Below are 19,735 nucleotides of genomic sequence, written 5' to 3' on the forward strand. Positions count from 1 at the left end.
ATGAATACTTGAACAATGAAATCTGGAGACTACTGAAGGACAGGAAACGCCTCTCTCGTGTCAATTTTACCTGGAACAGGTGCTGCACGGTTCCCCTTTACCTTTAGACCTTTGCCACAGACCCAGATGCCCTCAGATCATCATGGCCTCTCGGGCCTCCTTTTCCAAGGGGCTGGAGTTCTTCTCCTCATCCGTTTCACTCATCCCCAGTAAACTGCTGGCTGCGTCTGTATTCCCCAGACATAGCCCTGGCTACACAGCGGAGCATTTCTTGGAGATGCTATTACAAGTTGCAAAGCACGTTGCCTGACTAGTCTGGTCAGGCTGTGATTTTCCTGATCCTTCCTGTCCTGGGGCTTTTTTTTTTTTTCCTGTGCTCTACCTGATGCTCTGAGCAACACCTATTTCCTGATGATGTCTATCAAGCTCTTATGGATAGCTGAAATCAACCGGTCCTGGTTCTCCTTTTCTGAAAGTCACCAGTATTTGTACAGTGTCCTCAACATCCTTGTCCATACATGTTTAATATCTGTCTGAGGGCTTTCAGGACCAGAAAAAAAATGAAGTCATACAAATTAGGGAAAGAAATTGATTTACATGAGGAAAAATACTTGGTTTAATTCAGTGATATGTGAAACCTTGTATTCCCAAAGTAAGGACTGGTTTATGCAAAGGCATTTGCCTGCAGGAAGCTGAATTTGTAGACTACAAAGGCGGGGAACACCTTGTGCTGAGACGATGTGGCAGGACTGGGAATGATGTACGCACCAAGGAGGCCATGACACTAGTCTTTCTTGTCTGTAGGGGAAAAAGAAGGAAAAAAAATAGCTTCTTTTTTTTTTTTTTTTCTATCTGAGAAGAAAAAAAGAGATTGTGTGGTGCATGAAGAAACGTAATGTCTTGGAAGGACACTTACTGACCTTGTGAGGATGAAAGCAGACTCATCTCTTGCTGAAGCTTCGTCTCATTGTGGCTTTCAGGTCTTGTGTTGCTGTGAAGGTCAGTACACTAAGATGTAGGAGCTATCTGGAGGAGAAGTACCCATATACCCTTCGCTGGAGAGGCAGGTCCAGTGCATGGACAGCCGGAGAGTGGCAGCGTGAAGCAGACAGGTTACGATGCATACCCCTATGAGAAGTTGTGCAGGGCACAAAGCCCAGCTCCACTTACAGTCACGGCGGCTCCTAAATCGTGCGGATGTGTCTGGTACTTTCTGTCTCCATCTCGTGGATGACTTCTAGTGATCAGGTACCCTGACACGCTGCACTCAGCAACGTGCCTGAGCAGGTGAATGGTAGTTTTGGGGCCAATTTATTTGATCATCATAGGAGTGAAGTTCTTTGTTCTTTCCTTTCCATTCTTTCTGTTTGATCGTCTGTTCGCTCTAAGGAAGCCAAATGGGCTCTGAAACATAAAGTTGCCTTCATTTGCAAGGAGGATTTTAGCTGTAAGGTGTAGCATATCCAGCCTTATGCATTTACAAATGATAATTCAAACCCTCAACATTCATGTGATTAACTTATTTTAAAATCACATTTTTTTAAAATAATACCTTTTGAACAACTTTTTTTTTCTCTTTTTTTTTTTCCAGGCCTTAGGTTCACGTTTTCAGACTTGTCTCTGCAGGCACAGAAGCTACCTTCTCTTTTAATGAAAGCTGAGATTTTCACATAATCACACGACTCCAGAACCTGGAGCTCAGAACAAAACAAACATTAATTAGAATTATGAGAACTGGCAGTGCTGAGAAGGCAAGGTCTTCAAAATGCCTTCTTGTCTCTACTAGTAAAACCTTTCACTTGCTGGATTCAGCTAAAACTAGTCATTCTTCACCTAGATGATCGTTTAAATTACACCGAGACGGATGGATAGAGTACCTGATGGTGGGATATGGACATGGGGATGCAGAAATTAACTGGTGGTGGGTTGTGGACATGGGCACTGTTACTGTGCTGGTGGCTGTTCTGCTTCCCTGTGACCCTACACAGCCTCAAGAGCACAAACGAATCTCTATGCCTGGGGATGGGCAGAAGAGAAAGTAAGCTTCGATTTAGACTATAGCAATTCTGGTCTGTAACGTAATTTATCCTGATACTTTCTAAAATAGTCTGGTCCATAGTTTCATCCACTTTAAAGAGAATATTCAGACTGAGCCACCAGATACCTTGGAGAGTTTTAGAAAGAAAAGGCTACATATACTTCTTCACTGTTTGTTGGTTTTTCTGACTTTTGTGTTGCTGACATACTTATAAACTGCAGTCCAGATCTGGACAACTCCTGGGCTAAATACTGTGCCGGCATATTACAAATACATACCCTGAGTAAATGTCCGTGGAAAGAAGGTGATTACCCACTAGAATAAAGGCTGATCACTCATTGTCCTTGGTCTTCTAGAAACCCTTACCTGTACTCTAACAGAAGTCACACAGTTGGTTATCCAATTATGCTTCTATGACCTTCTCTAGTTGTCTGCACTATTTGAAGAAAACAGAAAGAAAAAATATCTTATTTAAAAATCTAGGCTTATTCAAATATGGTTTTGATTCAGCCCAGACTACTTATAGCATTTGCAAAGTTAATTCTAGGATTTCACCCATGTTCAGAGGTACAGCAGATCAGTGGAAACTGATCTGTGGAGTGTTCAGAGACGTGATTATTGATAAAAACCTGTATCCTGCACTACAACTGTTTTTCACAAGTGACACAATTAGAGGTTTTTGTCTTAGAAAGTAAAGAGTGTGATAAATTTGTTAGATTCTCAGTTGAGCCTCTGCAAATATCTCTAGGGGGATATTCCACAGCACAGGAACAGTCCTTCATTGTGTGTTTATGCAGGGTTTATGTCTGATAAATTAATTGAGTCACAGGTGGTAAATGTGATTATCAGTCACTGTCCTATTTATCTCCTATAGTGGTACTAATGTGTTTGCCAGGGTAGCTTTTCTCTCAGTTTCAGAGGCAGCAAGTAAAGGGCTGTGAGCATTTAAAAATATGCATATGTGTGTATATATGAATGCACACATATGTGTGTGCGTGTGTATACATACATACATATAAAATACATATACCTAAAGCTTTTCAAGGTTTCTCTTATAAAGCTTGAATAATCGGTGATCCTGGCTGGCGTTTCTGGAGTCTTCCCAAGCCTGAAATACGTGTGGAAAGTCCCAGGATTGCCAATCTAAACATGTAAGTTAACCTCCTCTTCCTGCATGCACCCATAGGTGCAGTCCCCCCCCCAGCCCGTGCACCCCTCGCTTTGTTTTCCAGCCCTGGCCCCGCTGAGCGGGTGCCATCCTCGCTCCCGCGTCGGGCCCCGGGCGCACATTCCTCCGGAGGCACAGAGTTCCAAACCTTTTTTAGAAAGACCCAGCTTGTAACTCTTCCAGCTGTAAATACACGATAGATGGATACCAGGCACCTGTTGCCTAATTCCTTGCCAAGTTTTTCGATTTTAAATTGCATTAGATACTTGTTCGGGGGAATCTTTGTAACTTATTAGCTGTCGAATGTGTGGGAAAGCGCCGGCCATGTATGGGAATGGCAGAAAGCTGCTTTCTGAGGTATCAGAGAAAAGCAATAGCCACACGCTTTCAGTATAAGTATGAAGCACCATCTGGTCTTAATTACTGTTGAGGAACGTACATATATCATGCATGGAAATTATATCCATCAGAGGAAATTCCTCCCAGTCATATACCAGTGTAATTCAGCTGGATCCAAGGGGGTTGCTCCAGAGTCACCTGTAACTACGAGCTGAGCCTGGTCCGTCAACTGACTGCTATGGCCCTGTGTAAGGAAGAACATACAATAAAAGTATGTAGTGTAAAGTTAAACTGGCTATTGCTGAGCTTACACCTTAGCAGGAAAATAGTAATTAAACAGGGACAGGAACATCAGGGAAATACTTCAATAATAGGTAATTGTCTGAAATGATTACTTTAAATCTTAGGCGAAGTTATAAGTATTTGTTATTTACATTTTAGTTGTGTCTGTAGGTCTCAGCTGAGAAAGATAACTATGAGATCCCTGTGTTTCTGCAATGCCCATTACAGGATCCCCATAGCAATGACCGACGTTTAGAAACCTTCGTGGATGGCCAGTATGCAAAGGAAAAAATTTAAGATGGCAGTCAGAGGAGCTACAGCTTGCCTTGCATAAAGCTTTTCAAAGAGATCCTGTAGATTTTTTTGGAATCAGACTTCATGCTTCGTAAATGATAATCCTTTTAAAAACACTTGTATTTTGCTCTCTCTTACATAATTGTTCTGTTTCATTTGTATACACTGACAAAAGCAAGGATACCTGTTTGTGTCCTGTAGTGAAGATGACAACTAATTTGTATGCTATACACTTTACATATAATAGTGCAAATATGTGCATATTTTTTTAATTAATTGATCTGACAAACTCCGTCTGCAGTGTGAACCTTTGCAATTATCCTCGTGGACACAGGGATTTTTCTACCGCTGTATTACTGCAATTGGTACAGCTACCAAAAGCTTGTAAGGCTGACTCTTCTGCCACTGTAGCTTGCTGCAATACACAAGAAACCACACACAATTTTTCACTTGTTTCTTCCTTGTGTTTTTGTCTGTGGCTGAACATGCTTAATTGCTGTTAAAATCCCTCTGTCATGCTCCAAGAGTGTTTTCTAACTGCTTGCCTAAATCAAATCAGTTATTTTCGGTTTCCTAAAAACAATCTCTTTAATCACTTGATGCCCCGCATACTTCTAATCTATGCAAAGTTGGCATATAGGCCACCTGCAGGCAATGCCAGCTTTGATTAGCCACCACGGAATCCCAAACAGATTTCCCTGATCCATGGCTATGTTTATGTTTCACAGTAACAAACCACACTTTGCACGTTATTTATAAATCCTTTTTCTAAATGGACAATATTTCTAACATCTTCCTATACTGCCTTAGCTGCAACCTATTTGCTGACCCAGTAATTTGACAGATGAACACTGCATCATCTTCACCAGTCAAAATAAAGCATGTAGAGCTGGTGCTTGAGGGTAAGTTCCCCTTGCCTCTCCTTCTCAGAGACGTGACACAACTTTTGCAGTGTTTTTCATATTGGAGAAAGTAATCTTTTATTTTAAATCTGTAGCATGGAGTTGAGCAGGAGGAATTCTAGAGGCTAGTTTTGTTTTAATGTTGTAGCTAGTGTGACATGCAAGTATTTCTTCTAGTCTTAAAAGGCTGCTCCATTTGTAAAAGAAAATGTCATCTTCTAGTTCCATACCATCAGCACACAACTAATAAAGTGCCATAGGATAAGGGATACTCCTGCTGCAGGTAGAAGTCAGCACTCAGTAGGAATGCCAAAGCCTCACCCTGTAGGTGAATATTTAATTTCTCAGTCGTCTTCATAGCGGTCTCAGTGCATCCTCCCTTCGTCTGTTATTAACTAGCATCCAAGCACATTTTTGGTCTTTCCCTTCCAATAAGCAATACTGAAAGCATGTTGCTTATTTACCTTGTCTTTGCCTAAGGAGATTTGAGAAACTGGCATGATCTCTACCGTGCTTTCTACCAAATATGATAGTTCTTGAACCTCACCAGGACTCCATCCCCCATACTTCATCATGATGCTGGAAGTTGCTTTTGTCCTCCTAAATATATCTATGCATCTTAAAGAAGCCAAGGGTATAAGTTATATCCAAACAAGTCTTCCAGTGAACAAAGTCTTGTACGTGGCTTTGTTTCAACAAAGCACTCCATGCAAACAGTAGAGGAAGGGTTCCCATGAATTTTTGAAGGCAGTCTGTGGGGTGGCTTTGAGCCTTTTTACCCATATTTTTGCTACCTGTTCCTGAGCCGACTTTCCCATCCTCTCTAATGCTTTGTTTAGAAGAAGTCTGACAGAATGGGATGTCCCAGTAAGCATAATTCCTTTTGAATGTTGCATGGATTACTGTCCTCCCACAGGGGTGACTAACAGCGTTCTGCATCTCACTGTGAATCAACCACCTTCTGCAGTGATGTCTGAGACCTACATCTTGCTGTAAAGAAGGGACCGTAAAAGGGAAAATCCTATACATTGTGGTTTTTGGACCTCTGTATCAAACAAGCTGAGATTATGACAGAAGACTGTCTTGTCCCTGGGATCATTTCTACCTATGATCAGGTAAATAAAAAAAAAAAAAAAGACCAGGTCCCTTCAAAAAAATCCAAAAATCTCATTTAAAGGTTTTTCTGCAAATAGTTTGAGATGAATAACACTTCAAAACTTACGAGGAGCTAAAACTGGCCATCTTCTGAAGTTTACATGCTACATTTTACCTGAGAGGTGGAGGGCAATCCGTAGTTCATCCCAGGCATCTAGCCTCTCTCCTCTGGCCACAGAGATAGGGAAGATTGACTGAGGATGATGCTAGGGAGAAAATTTCTGTGAAAATTTCCCTTCTCAGGCACCATGGTTGGGCAACCGCTGCAATGGAAACTCTTTCCACAGACTGGAATATTTGTCCTTCAAATGGTTGGCTTTGCCAATTTTACAATCCAAGTTAATCATAAACTGTAATTTTAGAAAAATAATTTATACCAAATCCCCCAAATCCTATTGACTTTTGTCCCTAAGCTACATCTTATTCCAAAAATCAGACAGTTGGAAAAATACAGTAAGTCAAAAAAAAAAAAGGATAAGATAATGAGACGAAAATGTATACACTTGTTATATTTAGGGTACAAAACATTGCATGGTAACTGATTTCTATGACTGCAAAAGAAATCTATAACCGTGTTAACTGCGCTTAGCATATGTTTAATTTCTTAATTCTGTTTTCACTTATGGCATGCTTTGATGCCTAACCTGTGATTTTCCCTTAAATATGGTATGTATTGTGGAAAAATTAGGACGTTTACTCTGGAAACTGTGTTTTATTTCAGCAATGAAGAGCCCCTTTTCTCCTCTCCCATACAACTCCTGGTATATCAATCTGGAGTCTTTGCCTCTCCTAGCAGAAATTAAAGGGGGAATTTTTATTAAAGGGGAATTTATTTATTTATATGAATATGGTATTTCTAATGATATGGCATCTACTGGGCCTTTTAATCTTCCTGAGAAAATGCAAAACTGACTGTGCTAACAAAGAATGCAAGTTATCTTTGGTAATGAGTTGAAATATCTACTGCTCAAATTCCAGGTTTCCTTTGATTTATCAATGTCACATTTCACATTAAGGCACCCCACTGTCCATTTTCTTCATTTCCTTTCTAATTGCAGCTACTCGCTCAGCTCGGTAATGTGTACTTGCACCTTTTTTGAAGTCTTGTTTTCAGTTTATTCAGCAAAATGCAACAGTAACACGATGTCTAGCCTTTCTGATAGCATAGTAGTACAAAAAGCTTTCTTCTTCATCTTGCAGTTGTGGATCGGTGCTGAAAAGATGGTTTATTGCCACACACAGTAAAAAGGGCTGAACTATATTTCTGTTGTTGTTCCTACATGAATATCTTCCCAACTAGTAACTGTAGCAATAAAAGTGACATGGGAACAGCCAAGCAATGCTTTCATTCAGGGAGGTTTATATAGGCTAAAAATTGGACTGGGACATGAACATTATGCAGTGATAAAATCACTTGGGCTACAAAGCAATTTTCTTACATTTTAAGAAGTTGTATTATTTAATGCTTACAATTAATCTGAGGTCTAGTAATCAAGCCCAATGTTTCATCTGTGTAAGGAGAGTACAAGCTGCCTACCTATGCCCATTGGAACCGTCCTTACACGAAGTATGGAAACATACATCTTGACAAACAAAGCACACGTGTTTCTTTGATGCCTAATCATGTTCCTCAGAAATAAAGTGATGGCTCTATATAAGATTCTTAAATGATTTGTACGGAAACAAGCTGTTCCGTAAGCAATGTAAGTAATGAAAGCTGGTTTCCTTAAGATTTGTGCTCTTTGTCCTCAAATCCTCAAATTCAGTTCCCTCTGAGTTTACAGTAACAATGACTCATCTATTGCGGATACTATTAGAAGCAGGTCAGGGCTTACAGAAACCCATGTTCCTACAGTATGGCATGGCAACATTTGTTACATCTGTGCAGGAAATTTGTACTTAATTATCCTACATGCAGAACCAGGTAGTATTATTTAAAACCAGAAGAATACAACTCCCCTTTTTCATTACCTGTAGTAGGTAACTGCCAAGCTGGCAAAGTTGATCACATTCACTCCATGGTCTGCAGAATGCAAAACCTTTGCAGATTGCCAAGAGGGCAACCATGAGAAGACATGATAGGAAGTGGGAGGCCAGATATCCATTGTCTGTGAAATTTCTGCATTTGTTTGTTTGGCAATACCAGATTCTTAGCAAAATGCCAGAAAGAAGGTAAATGTGACTGTTTCTGTATCCAGAGAACTTGCATTTGGTGCTGTCAAGTGTGCAAAGCAGTTACTTCAACCTCAGGCAAAGGGCACACCTTGCATCATGCTGGGGGGGAACAATCCTTGGGCTCCAGCACTTAGCTGGAAGATCTGCAGCTCTTACAGCTCTTATGCAGGTGGATAGTGGATATATAGAGGGAGAAAACTGGCAAAGATGAGCCTGCTTAGGAGTGCTACGTCTTCTGTCCATTTTGTGCTAGAGCAATTCGATGTCATGGAATTTCCATATCATGTAATTATTGCTGATTTACACCAAGGGGCTAGATCACAGCTGGGCTCCATGTTGTAACTGGCAATATGCCTTAGATGCAGATGCGTCTAGTCATAGATGTATATAAAGATTCACTGTCTTTAAAAGATCAAGTTAGAAGACCTCTAATAAAATGAGTCTCACTGAAATTCCTAGCAAAAGCCATGGAAAGAGTGGAAACAAAAAAAAGAAAGGGGAGCTAAGGAGAGGAACACTGGGTTTTGTACTGCTTAGTTTTCAGGAGCTCATCCTCTTCAGGGCTGTTGTTCTTTCGTGAACGGGAAGAATTAGGTTGTGATCCCAAGCAGCCCCTGCTGTGAGCAAGCAGTGTGTTTGGAGCCTTCTCCAAGGAAAAAGAGAGAGCTTACTCAGAGATGCTCGAGAGAGCTTATTCAGAGATGCGGGGTGCCATATGAACCAGGCTCCAGAGTCTGAAATCTTTCTCTTCTCGGAGACACCGAACCACTTTCTTTTGAAACTGAAGGAGAGATGCTCCCCACAATCATCCCAGGGCCCTGTCTGTCAGCGTCCCTTGCAGGCACAGCACTCACCTACCAGCAGAACATGGTAGGTGATCACCTCCACTGCTGCCCAGGTGAACCCTGCAAGGCAGGCAGAAGGAAATTGTGGGGCCCATCCAGGCACAGACGTGAGTTGTGCACCCACCTGCTCTTCTCTGGCTTGACAGCTACTATGGAGGCTGTGCAAAAGTGCAGTTTTAAGGAGCAAGCCTGGGTTTAAAACTCAGGACTGAGGGATCCATAGACTGAGATGGCAGCTGAGCACACCTGCAGACGCTGCCTATATTAGGTCTAATCCTAATCCTTAACTTTTGTCTTGGCACAACGCTTTCTCCTCTGGCTATGGGAAGAGAGAACAACTTGCTTATCAAAACCATGGTCAGACTTGATACTGGCTTGATAACGGTAAGCTTGTGGGCCAGGCTTACCTGGCTGCTGCAGCTGAAGTAGCACAGGACCAGGAGAGGCTGGAAATGTGTCTGCTGGGAAGCAGGAGGAGCAAACGAGGTGCTCTTTAGCCATGTTAGAGACAAGTCTCCCCTGTCGTTTCTTCTCTTTCTTTCTCCATTTATTCTTCCTTGTCTGGTGTTGCTGTTCCTCTGGGGAAAATGAGGAAACACTAACGGATGTCTGAGATCTCGTCTCACATCATGTCTCCTCATGTTGCCCTCTCAGTAACACTAATAATGAGTCTGGCCTCAACACCCCATTTATTTCCAGCTCTCACTCCTGTCTCCATTAGTTTTCCCTTGATGACTTTGTGTGTGTTTCCAGAGCACCTAGCAAATGGTCCACAGATCCTGATTACGGCTCTTTGCACTAACTCATTAATAACAGCAGTACTCAGAAGAAATGAGTGTATTAATCAAATATTTTAAAAGCTGCTGATCCACATCTCTGGGTTTCCTGGTGTGTTTTGTCCTTCATGTGTCTGTTTTTTAGATTGCTTTCTTTTATGGTAGAAACTACCTTTCCTTAGCGTGTTACCCACTGCCAAGAATGGCACTGACACTAAACGAGTAAGTAATAATCTGTAGTCTTGATTAATACCCTATGGTAATAAAAATAAATAATACACTTAGCAGTTTACAAATTCTGGCTGCCAGATGGTTTCTTCCGCCATTGCTGATCTCTTTGTGATCTTTGACATTATATATGTCCCACAAAGTTTGTGTGTGCGTTGTTACATCTTTGCTTTTTAGCTGCTGTTAGCATAAGAATGAAATAACCTAAAGGTTCTGAGTGTTTGTCTAATAAAACTGGGTAAGATGGATCATGAGAATGACCTGAATGCATGGGGGATTTATCATATGACTCTGAGAAAACATGTTGGACTATTTGTGACTAATATATAAATATTTGAATTGCGGATTCTGTCATCATTTAAAATCTTCAGATGAATAAAAATCACAAGACATTTTAGGCTTCACTAAAACAAAAATACTTCTTCCATTGGCAACCTTTATCTACTATAAGTTTTCAAGCATTTGTAAAGTCCAAAGGTCCTGAAGTTTTTGAGCTAGGTTACGGTTTACTAAAATAATAAGGGACACTATGGGAAGGTTGATTTTTTAATTTGCCACAATCTGCATTTTTTTAGTTTGCTTGTTTTTAAATCCTGGACTGGAAATGATACAAATTTACAAATTCTCCCTGTGAAATACAAAAATGTATGTTCTTTTTCAAAAATATCAATGAAAATGCGTTTTTTTGACAAGTGTTTTGATTAACTAACTGTAGTATCGTACAAATCAACAAGACAGGCTTCACAGGATTAGCTCATTCATTTCTGGTTAGAAATTATTTTAAAAACATAGACATAAGAAAAGCAGCATATTCAAGGAGAACGCCTAGAATAACTAGAGAAGGAGATGAAGAAAGAGGAAGGAAACTAAAATCCATAACTGAAGGAAAAACTTATTTAACACCTAAACATATGTGTGCATATAAAAACTTACCATACAAAATGCTTAGTTTTAGGAACTAAATAAAAATTGTTGACGTTTTTCACCTGAAGGAATGTGCAAAAGATGCGAGACCTTGTAACCCAGCTGGCTCCTCTCTGTCTGGGAGGCGAGCTGGTTGGGATTTCGGTAAATAATGGAGTTGGTGCACGGAGCTGAGATTAGCTGTGGTGTTGCCCCATCAGTGAGGTCTTCAAAAGATAACTGGTCTGGTTGAAGCCCAAGGGTCTGCTGGTCAGATCCATCTGTCTTCCATTTTTTTGTGATGGTTTTCTCCAGTAAGAATCTTTTTGTTTTTCTTTCTGCTTCCTACAATGTTTCCTGGAATGAGACATCTCTTAGGATGCAGTGCTCAGAAGTGAATATGCTGATTGTGCACAGATAAACATATGGTGAAATGCAAAGCTGACTGCATGCTGCTAACTGAAACTTATTCTGCTTGGCCAATGCTTGACTTGTGTCAAAGGGCTTGTAGGCCTCTAAGGAAGCTAAAAAAGGAATTGGATTGTGAGAATACAAAATACAGGAAAGATACTCTTTCATGCCAGTATTTATTCAGTGTTAGGAAGACATTCATCCTAGAGAAAGAGACCACTCTGTCCTTGTCTACTGGGGCTCTTTCGTGTTCATCTGAAGGTCTTAGTACAACAACCTGTGGAGATTGGACACTGGTGTTCTCTGGTATAATCCGGTAATCTCCAAATTCATATGATACACCAAACCTAACACATCTGTACAATATGGATTCATAGCAACATGTTAAAGTACAAAATAAAGTTCCTTGGAAGAAGATTTTTGTATAGTAGCAACTGTTGATTTTTGAGCCAGCAACAAGAGGCTGAGTAGCATAAACCTGCCTTTGAAAACATCTTTCATCACAATAAAAATGAGTTTTGATTCAACCTTTTTTTATCCCTTTATTGTGTGCCATTGAGGTATCACTAAGGGAAGAAGTTTGATTGTATAAACATGCCTGGATATTTCAGAATCAAATGTAAGAGTTAAATTCCTTTTGAGTAGAAACTTTTTATGGGTCTTAAACAGTCAACAGGTAGAGCATCCCATGAGTTAGGTGCCCAACACAGTATCTGAGATGTAGTGTTCAATTCATTGATTATCCTTGGGTTGTCATTAGTTCTTAGACATGCATTGAAAAATGAATTAAAATTTGTTCGGACAAATTTTTGGTAGTTGCTAGATATTTTGCAATAACATCTTTATTTACAGAAGTGTTATGTATTTCTATGCTTGATGCAGTTACTTTCTTTTAGAAAAAAATAACTTTAATGTCAACAAATCAGTAATGATATGCACACAATACGAAAAGGTGGTTCAAAAAGAAAACCAAACCAATAACAGTGAATACTTTTGCTTTAGGAATAGAAGGAAAAATAACATGGAAAATATTACTAGTTCATTATGTAGTTTGTGATCCTGCGACAGCAGGACAAATTTTGGGGAAGGAAATATTAATAGCATATGGAGAAAGACGCACTCTTGTATGGGGAGGGAGTACAGAACCTGATCGTTGTGTGGGGTGCTCCCATTTACCCAAGGAGAAAGAGCACACCTAAGGACCTTCATCCCTCCATAGCCCTGTCACAGATCTGTGCCTGGGGCTGCCTGGAAGCCATTATCTGAAGAACAGTGCCCCAGGAGGGCCCACTCATCTCAGGTTTGCCATCTACTGAGAGCTCGGCTTCTGTGCCACCACTAAGCCAGAGGGTTGGTTTCACTGGGAAAAAAAGACAGTATGGTCTCTGGGAGTAGCATACAAAGCAGCAGAGAGGTGCATGCTTGCTCTTTTTCTGCAACAAAATGCAGAAGACAGTGACATGAACAGGAAATCCAGGAGCCCTGCTGTCAGCTGACAGGCAGACCTAGGATGAGTTCAGTGGATGCTTGGCTCAGTCACTTACACCAGTTAAGAACGTAACCCAAGAGGCATAAAATGAATGAATCAGTCCTCGGTGTATTATTATCCTCTGGAAGTTTTTCTGCATTTCAGAATTGGATACGGCAGTTAAACACAGAGGCTTTGGTTCTTTTCTACCCTGACGAGCCGAAATAAGATGGAAAATCATGACAGAGCAGGGCAGTCTCAGCCACAGTGTTTTTGATGTTGTTGTTTTGGTTATGGTGTTTTTTTGAAAAGCAGAGGAGACTGACTCAATACATGTAATACTGAGAAGATGACAGACTCTGCTTCTACTTTGGCACCTGGGAACTCCTGCTTGAGCCTTTTGTTGTTGTTCTGGTCTGGTAGCAGTCTACACACACTCTGTATGGGTAAAAATGACAAGATGATGTATAGGCACTAGAAGATCAAATTTTAAAGTTCTTTACAATTTTGGGGGTGTTAGTGGCCCCAGCAAAATTTCCTACAGTTAATTCAGAAAATAATTCTACAAAAGGTTATTGTATCTTAAGAATATGTTTTGTAGTACAGAACAAAACAAATCAAAACCACATAGTACAGACAGAAGGTCACAAAACATTGTGAAAATAATACTCTAAATGAATTTCAGGTATCATGCTTCATGCATTCGTTTGTGGCAGTGAATTGCATGTGTTATTTCAGTGGTGTCCTTCATTTGAGGTTCTGTGTGCCTGTGGCTGTACCTGTGAATAATGAAATTGCTGCTGTTGCAGAGATCCTTCATCCTCTGAGGTGAGCATTTCCGTTCCCCATCACAGGGCAGGTATGATCTTGAAAAGGCCAAGAACGATAATGAATTCTAAGCTCTCCTTTAGAAGAAGGTTCATCGAGCCTTAGTTCAAAACAATCTGGGCAGGACTTGGAAGAGCCAATGAAAAATGTGCAAAAATGGGCTTGGCTCAGATATTGCAGTACTATGTGCCTTGCAAATGTATCCCGTTCTTTGCATACATCTGCAAGGAGGAGCATGAGGCTGTTCTTCAGATACTTAATGACACATTTACTGGTGACTCAGATGTCCCATCCTGAAGTGCCCATCGTTGATACTGCCATGGAGGAGACCCAGGACAAGGTGAAAATCTGGTGTCACTTCATATGTATCAGGTGAAATTTAATTGGTTTTTTGTTGCGAAACTCCAATTTGTAAATCAGCTTTGACCCCATCTTAAGTCCTCCAACTTCATCTCCGTTGTTTTATCTTAATTTTTATTTCTTCAGCACCTCATTTAGGTCATGAAAGATTTGTATGGTGACTAATTTGGAGAAGGTGCAGGAAAGTGTTGGTTGGAGTGAGAGCAGCAAACGCCGCTCTCCAGGTCCCAGCCTGACCGGGATGTGACCCCTTTGTGCTTTGCTGTGTTTTTGTTTTTGATTTCAGAAAGTTTTGATGGTAGTGCTGTTCAGGAAACAGAGCAGAAAAGCATTGTTTTCCCAGATTATCTCCTCAGATGCACTCCTAAAGTATATTGCTTGGTCCGACTGCAGATCAACCACAAATGATAAAGCAAATAATACTGTGGGAGCCTGAAAGTGCAAATGCCATTCGGAGTAGTCATGGATACTTTGATGTGGGCACTCGCTTTGTATTTCCTGCGTTTTTAACTCTAAACATAGTTTGGGCTCTAACTGTTTTCACCCAGTCTCTCCTGGCAGATCTCTATGCCATTAAATTACAGCGTATAAATTCTGTGCACCTGATGATTTGGTTGGTACCATACCATAACTTAGGCCACTAGTACCTACAACAAAGGCATGGATTTGGGAGGATTCACATGTCAAATGCATATGTGGATCACAAGAGAGTTTGAACCTCCGGGATTAATTTGTTTGGTTATAAGGAGAGGTACTACCCAATAATACACACCTTCAAACTCAAAGAAGTTAAGTACTTGATGTGTGATTTTGAGTCTGGCACATCTGCAACTTGAGCCAATGTGAGAGACTTGTTATGGTAGAGAAGCTATAGATAAAGGAGTGGGAAATGCCTTGTTTTAGGGATATTGTTATGCCTTTGTAGTGGAGGAATTGGAAACATTTGCCTTTTCTCATACTGTACCATGTTCTTCATCTCTGCTGAGCTAGTTAAAAATCAGATTGTAAACCTATTTGTGCAACAAAAAAGGATGATATCTAAAAGGTTATTAATAGCATATGTGCACCAATTCTTGACATGTTCTTGCCAGCACTACAGTATTCACTAATATCTCCCATAACTTAGGCATTATTCTTTCCTTTTCTCTCTGAGGGAACAGTTTCTTTTCTTATTTCATGCACCATGAATATTTATCATCCACATACTTATTTCTTCCTTTTGGCAACCCTCTTTCCATGTTGCACCAGCCAGATGGATTGGGAAGGTCTTTAAAAATACTGTGAAGGACATACAAGAATTGAAAAATCTATAGCACAGAGACCATGCCAAAGACTTCCAGAGCCTTCCTTTTTGATTTGGTTAATTCCGTCTTACCACCTATATGAAAGCAAGAATAATGCTTGTGTGGAAAATGGATGAATACTGTTCCAGTTCTGTGTGCAGTCCTGCCAGGTATTTTCACCTGAGTGGTCAGCAGTGCAAGGCTTGATATAGGCACTTAAATTGTCTCCACCTTTCTCCCCTAAATCTCCCTTCTGCCTGCTGTCCTGAACAGACTAATTCTTTCCTGTAACAATGCCAGCGTGCCCAACTGTGCACTCAGCAGCTACATGTTTGGATACACTTCTCTCCAGGTATGGAAGTAACAAAATAGAGGTTATTTGGGGCAAATTCATGAAAGCTTAAAACTGAGAGGGAGTGGAGGGGCTGTCAGAAGAATGTGAGAATGACCCAGCAGAGTCATTAGGGCGCAAGCTCAACAGTGTGGCAAACTTCAATGATCACTCTGAACACCCTAGGAAATACCTAGAGCAATATGTGGAAGACCTAGAGATGGTCTTTTAAAAATCATGCACAGTGTTCTTGAATAAAGCATAGCTGATGGTTTGGTGGGAACCGTAGTTTGAAGCAGGGTGTGAAGCAGGGTGTGAAGCAACACAATCCTTCACAAACAGCAAGGCAACACGGAGGTAGGAGAGCCACAGTCCCCAGGCAGGGAAAAAATCAGGAATAGACTCAATGTGTAGAAAACAATGTAGAACATGAAGAAAAACTTTCTGTGAAAGAAGAGAGGAAAATAAGGGCACAGTGGATGCCCCAACGTAAGGAATTTGGTATAAGTTGCTGTAAAATAGAATGCACTTCCTTTGCTTTCTTTGCATCATTATTATTATTATTATTATTATTATTATTATTATTATTATTATTAAGTGCCTTCACTGGCCAATTTCAGTGGGTGACTCTTTCCTTTTATTGTAATAACCAGAGAACAGCAGTTAAACACACTGTTCATTGGTTTCCATCAAACCCTCTCACAGTCATGTTGCCTCAGGTATGAAGAATTGTCACCCATCGAATCCCTCTTTGTCTGGAAGCCACTCCGTATTTCTGACCATCCTCAGAGTTCTTTGTTTGCTGGCTCCTTTTCTGAGGTTGTGGTGGGACATGGAGAGGAAAGGACAGACAGACCAAAACTGCATTCTGTATTATGAATATTCAGTGCTATATTGATTCCCTTTATTCCTTTCCTATACTTCCCAGTTATTGAGAGGTCAATTAGACCCTCACCTCTTCCAGTAATGGTGAAGAAAAGATTTTGTCTGAGTCAAAAAGAAACATGCCAAAACCCAAACTCCCAAAATACAACCTATGAAAATCTATTGCTTTGATTCTGGAAAAAATATTATGTGTTCAAAACCATGCATCTACTTCCTACAAAGCTGTTACCTCACATCCATTTTCTTGAAAAGAAAACAAAATAAAAAAAAGCAGCAGGATCTTGAGTTAATTAAATGGCATTATGTCAGCAGTGCACAGGAAAGAGGCTTAACAACAAGGACAGGAGAATCTTACACAGAACTTACCACATTAGTTGTCTGCTTTGTCCACGGGAGACTTGGACAGAAATTAAAGCACCTGTATGGCAGCTAATAATAAAGGATAGATTTCATAGCAGTGGAAATGGGCCCAAACTATTTATTTCCTAATGTTTCAGGGACAGTTTGGATGTAGGTTTTTGGCTCAGGTGTGGTTTGGAACAGTTTCCGGCTTTGGCTTTTTTCTTGTGTTTCAAGGCATTTGGGTTCTATTTTGCTATAGATTTGGTAGAAATGCATGTAGTACAAGGACAAGCAAAATGTGTTTGTGTGTATATATGTATTGTCTATAATGAAAAATGGATGGTGACCTTACATTCACAGCAAATATCTCAAAGTATATACCCCATATTTTTTCCTGAGCTACAAAAATGTAATAGTTTCCTCTCCCTCTAAGGAAGGACATGCAAGAAAGCAATCCCGGTAAATATATAGTACTTCATAAAACTTTCCTAACTTTTTTTTTCTTTTCCTTTATAAAAACATGAATCTTTTACAAAATCCATAACAATGAAAAGAAAGTACTTTGGTTCATATTATTTATATGGAAAAAGTGTTTGGCTGTAATTATTCTGCATTAGGCAAGTATCTTTTCCTGTGACATCTTTGAAAAATTCTGTTCTTCTTGCTACTTACCCCAAAACTGCTGCAAGTCTGTTTCCCAGGAGACATAACACAGTCCAGATTCATTGGTTATCTTCTGGGATGCGGTGTCCAGAACATAACCTCTGATGGAGCCTTCCCAGATACGCGGTCTGGAATCTCAGGATCTCTTCTGAAGAGACTGAAGTCTTTACCTGTTAGTTAAGAAGTAGCAGAGAGAATCAAATATGCATTCCCCTCATTAAGGTGTGAGATGGGATGAGTGGGATGAAGAAAGAGCCATATCATCTGTATTTCTTCTCCTGGGTTGGAAGCTGTTCAAAAATCAGCGTTTTGAAGGTGTCAGGATCATCACTGAAAGTGAGTATATTCTTACTCTCCCAAACACTATCAATAGAATAAAAATGTGATACTCTGTTCCCAGGAGTAAAAACGAGATGTGGAATACATGCTGGACAGTCAGAGGCATGTGCATTTATCTGTGTATGTGCGAGTGAGGGAGAGAGAAGATAGGAAGAGGGAAACTTAGTCTTCTTCCCTTCAGAAAGATGACCATGATTAGAGATGCCCATGTGGACAGAGGGGAAACGGTGCCCATGTGATCCCTCATTCCTTCATTATCCTCCCTCCCAACAATCAAATATCCACCTTTCTTCAACAGCCCCATCCCTTCTAAACCCCATTCTCAACTTCCAAATTCTCTTACATCCAAGCCCTGATCCATCTTCAAATCTCCTCCTAGATCTCCCATTCCTCCACATATGGAAACCCTCTCTGAATCTGCAGATTTGCACCTAGACACCTCCTAGGCAGATGCTGTAGTCCTTTTGTTGCATCCTGTGCTTGCTTTTTCTCTTCTTCTTGTGGTGATTTCTATAAAATGAATACCAGTTGAACAGATTAAAAAAAAAAAAAAGGATACCAGTTGAACAGATTAAAAAAAAAAAAAGGAGACAACAGGGACATGCAGAATAAAATATATGTGCTGTATGTAGTTCAGTGTTGTGAAAAATGGCTTCCTCCTCATGGGGCTCAAATTTGCATTCAACATCTTCTAGGCTACTTAGCTCTTTAGTGGACAGCGCATCATTGCTGCACCAAAAAGGCTATCTCAGCATAAAAATAGGGCTATCTTAGAGGGATGCTTGTCCAATATTTCTCTGTCCTTTCTGGCAGTCTACAGCCTGGCACTTTTTGAGCTAGAGGTTAGGGCTATATCTTCCTGTTTAATAGCCCCTTGTGGACTTCTGTTACTTTGTTTAATTGCATTTTAAAACCCTTTGATATTTTAACCCATACAGCATGCTGTGGGAGGGAGATCCACAGTTTATTCTAAGCTCAAAAGCCTTCAGCAAGGTGTGCAGATGTGGTCTCCATCATTACACTACAACTGGGATGGTGATGAATGAACAAAGTTGAAGCCGAGTGCAGTTCTGGCAATTTGTGGGCCAAGCTGTGGACTATGAAATCAGATTCAGAGGATATAGGGCTGATAAGTGATGGAATATCTGTCAAAGGAGAGACACAGGTTACAATCTTTTATTAAAAAAATTATCCTGTAGCTTACCAGTACTTACTGTGCTGTCTCCCAGCTACACTCAGCGGACTCCAAAAGCTAGTTGTTGAAGGAAATAAAATATTTCTCTTCCCAAAAAGTAAGGCTGGGAAAAGTAAATGTCAGCCCATGGCTCAAAACACTCCTCTCTTGTGGGGTAATGCAGTCCTGCAGCCACATAATTTCCTTCTTAAAAAAATGGTATAAAAGGGACTTTTGTCAGTTGCTAGGAGAATGTATCTGTCCCATCAAACACTGGTGAAGCTAATAAAAAAGGTGGGGTGGGGGTGTGCTGGAATTCCTCAAAAATCCCTACAAATATTTGTTATATTGCATTTCAGATGAATTCCTTCTAAAGTTCCCTGCTTGACCGCCCAGAGCATTTCTGTCCTCTAGCCCCTCAAATAATGGTTCAGATATGAAACTCAGACCTTGAGAGTCCTTTTTTTCTTTCTTTTTCTTTTTTTTTTCTTTTTTTTTTCTGAAGGAAAATGTGAAGACAAACAACTGCCTAGGATAAGCTTCTTC

At 40.4% G+C, this 19,735-nt stretch overlaps 3 long non-coding RNA genes across 3 annotated transcripts in view; 1 reads left to right on the forward strand and 2 right to left on the reverse strand.

Annotated features, from left to right (window-relative positions):
* LOC106042890 (uncharacterized) overlaps positions 1-19,735 on the forward strand; it is a 142,951-nt gene that overhangs the window by 98,551 nt on the left and 24,665 nt on the right. The gene's annotated exons all lie outside the window — the stretch shown is intronic.
* LOC125179819 (uncharacterized) lies at positions 440-2,589 on the reverse strand. The gene is made up of 4 exons (XR_007157655.2): positions 2,405-2,589; positions 1,553-1,691; positions 921-1,404; positions 440-798 (listed from the first exon to the last, which is right to left on the reverse strand). It is a non-coding gene; the product is annotated as an uncharacterized lncRNA (long non-coding RNA).
* Positions 16,905-19,586, reverse strand: LOC125179818 (uncharacterized). The gene is made up of 3 exons (XR_010829329.1): positions 19,220-19,586; positions 18,359-18,525; positions 16,905-17,846 (listed from the first exon to the last, which is right to left on the reverse strand). It is a non-coding gene; the product is annotated as an uncharacterized lncRNA (long non-coding RNA).

The sequence above is a fragment of the Anser cygnoides genome, chromosome 2 (assembly GCF_040182565.1).
Source record: "Anser cygnoides isolate HZ-2024a breed goose chromosome 2, Taihu_goose_T2T_genome, whole genome shotgun sequence".
NCBI lineage: Eukaryota > Metazoa > Chordata > Aves > Anseriformes > Anatidae > Anser > Anser cygnoides.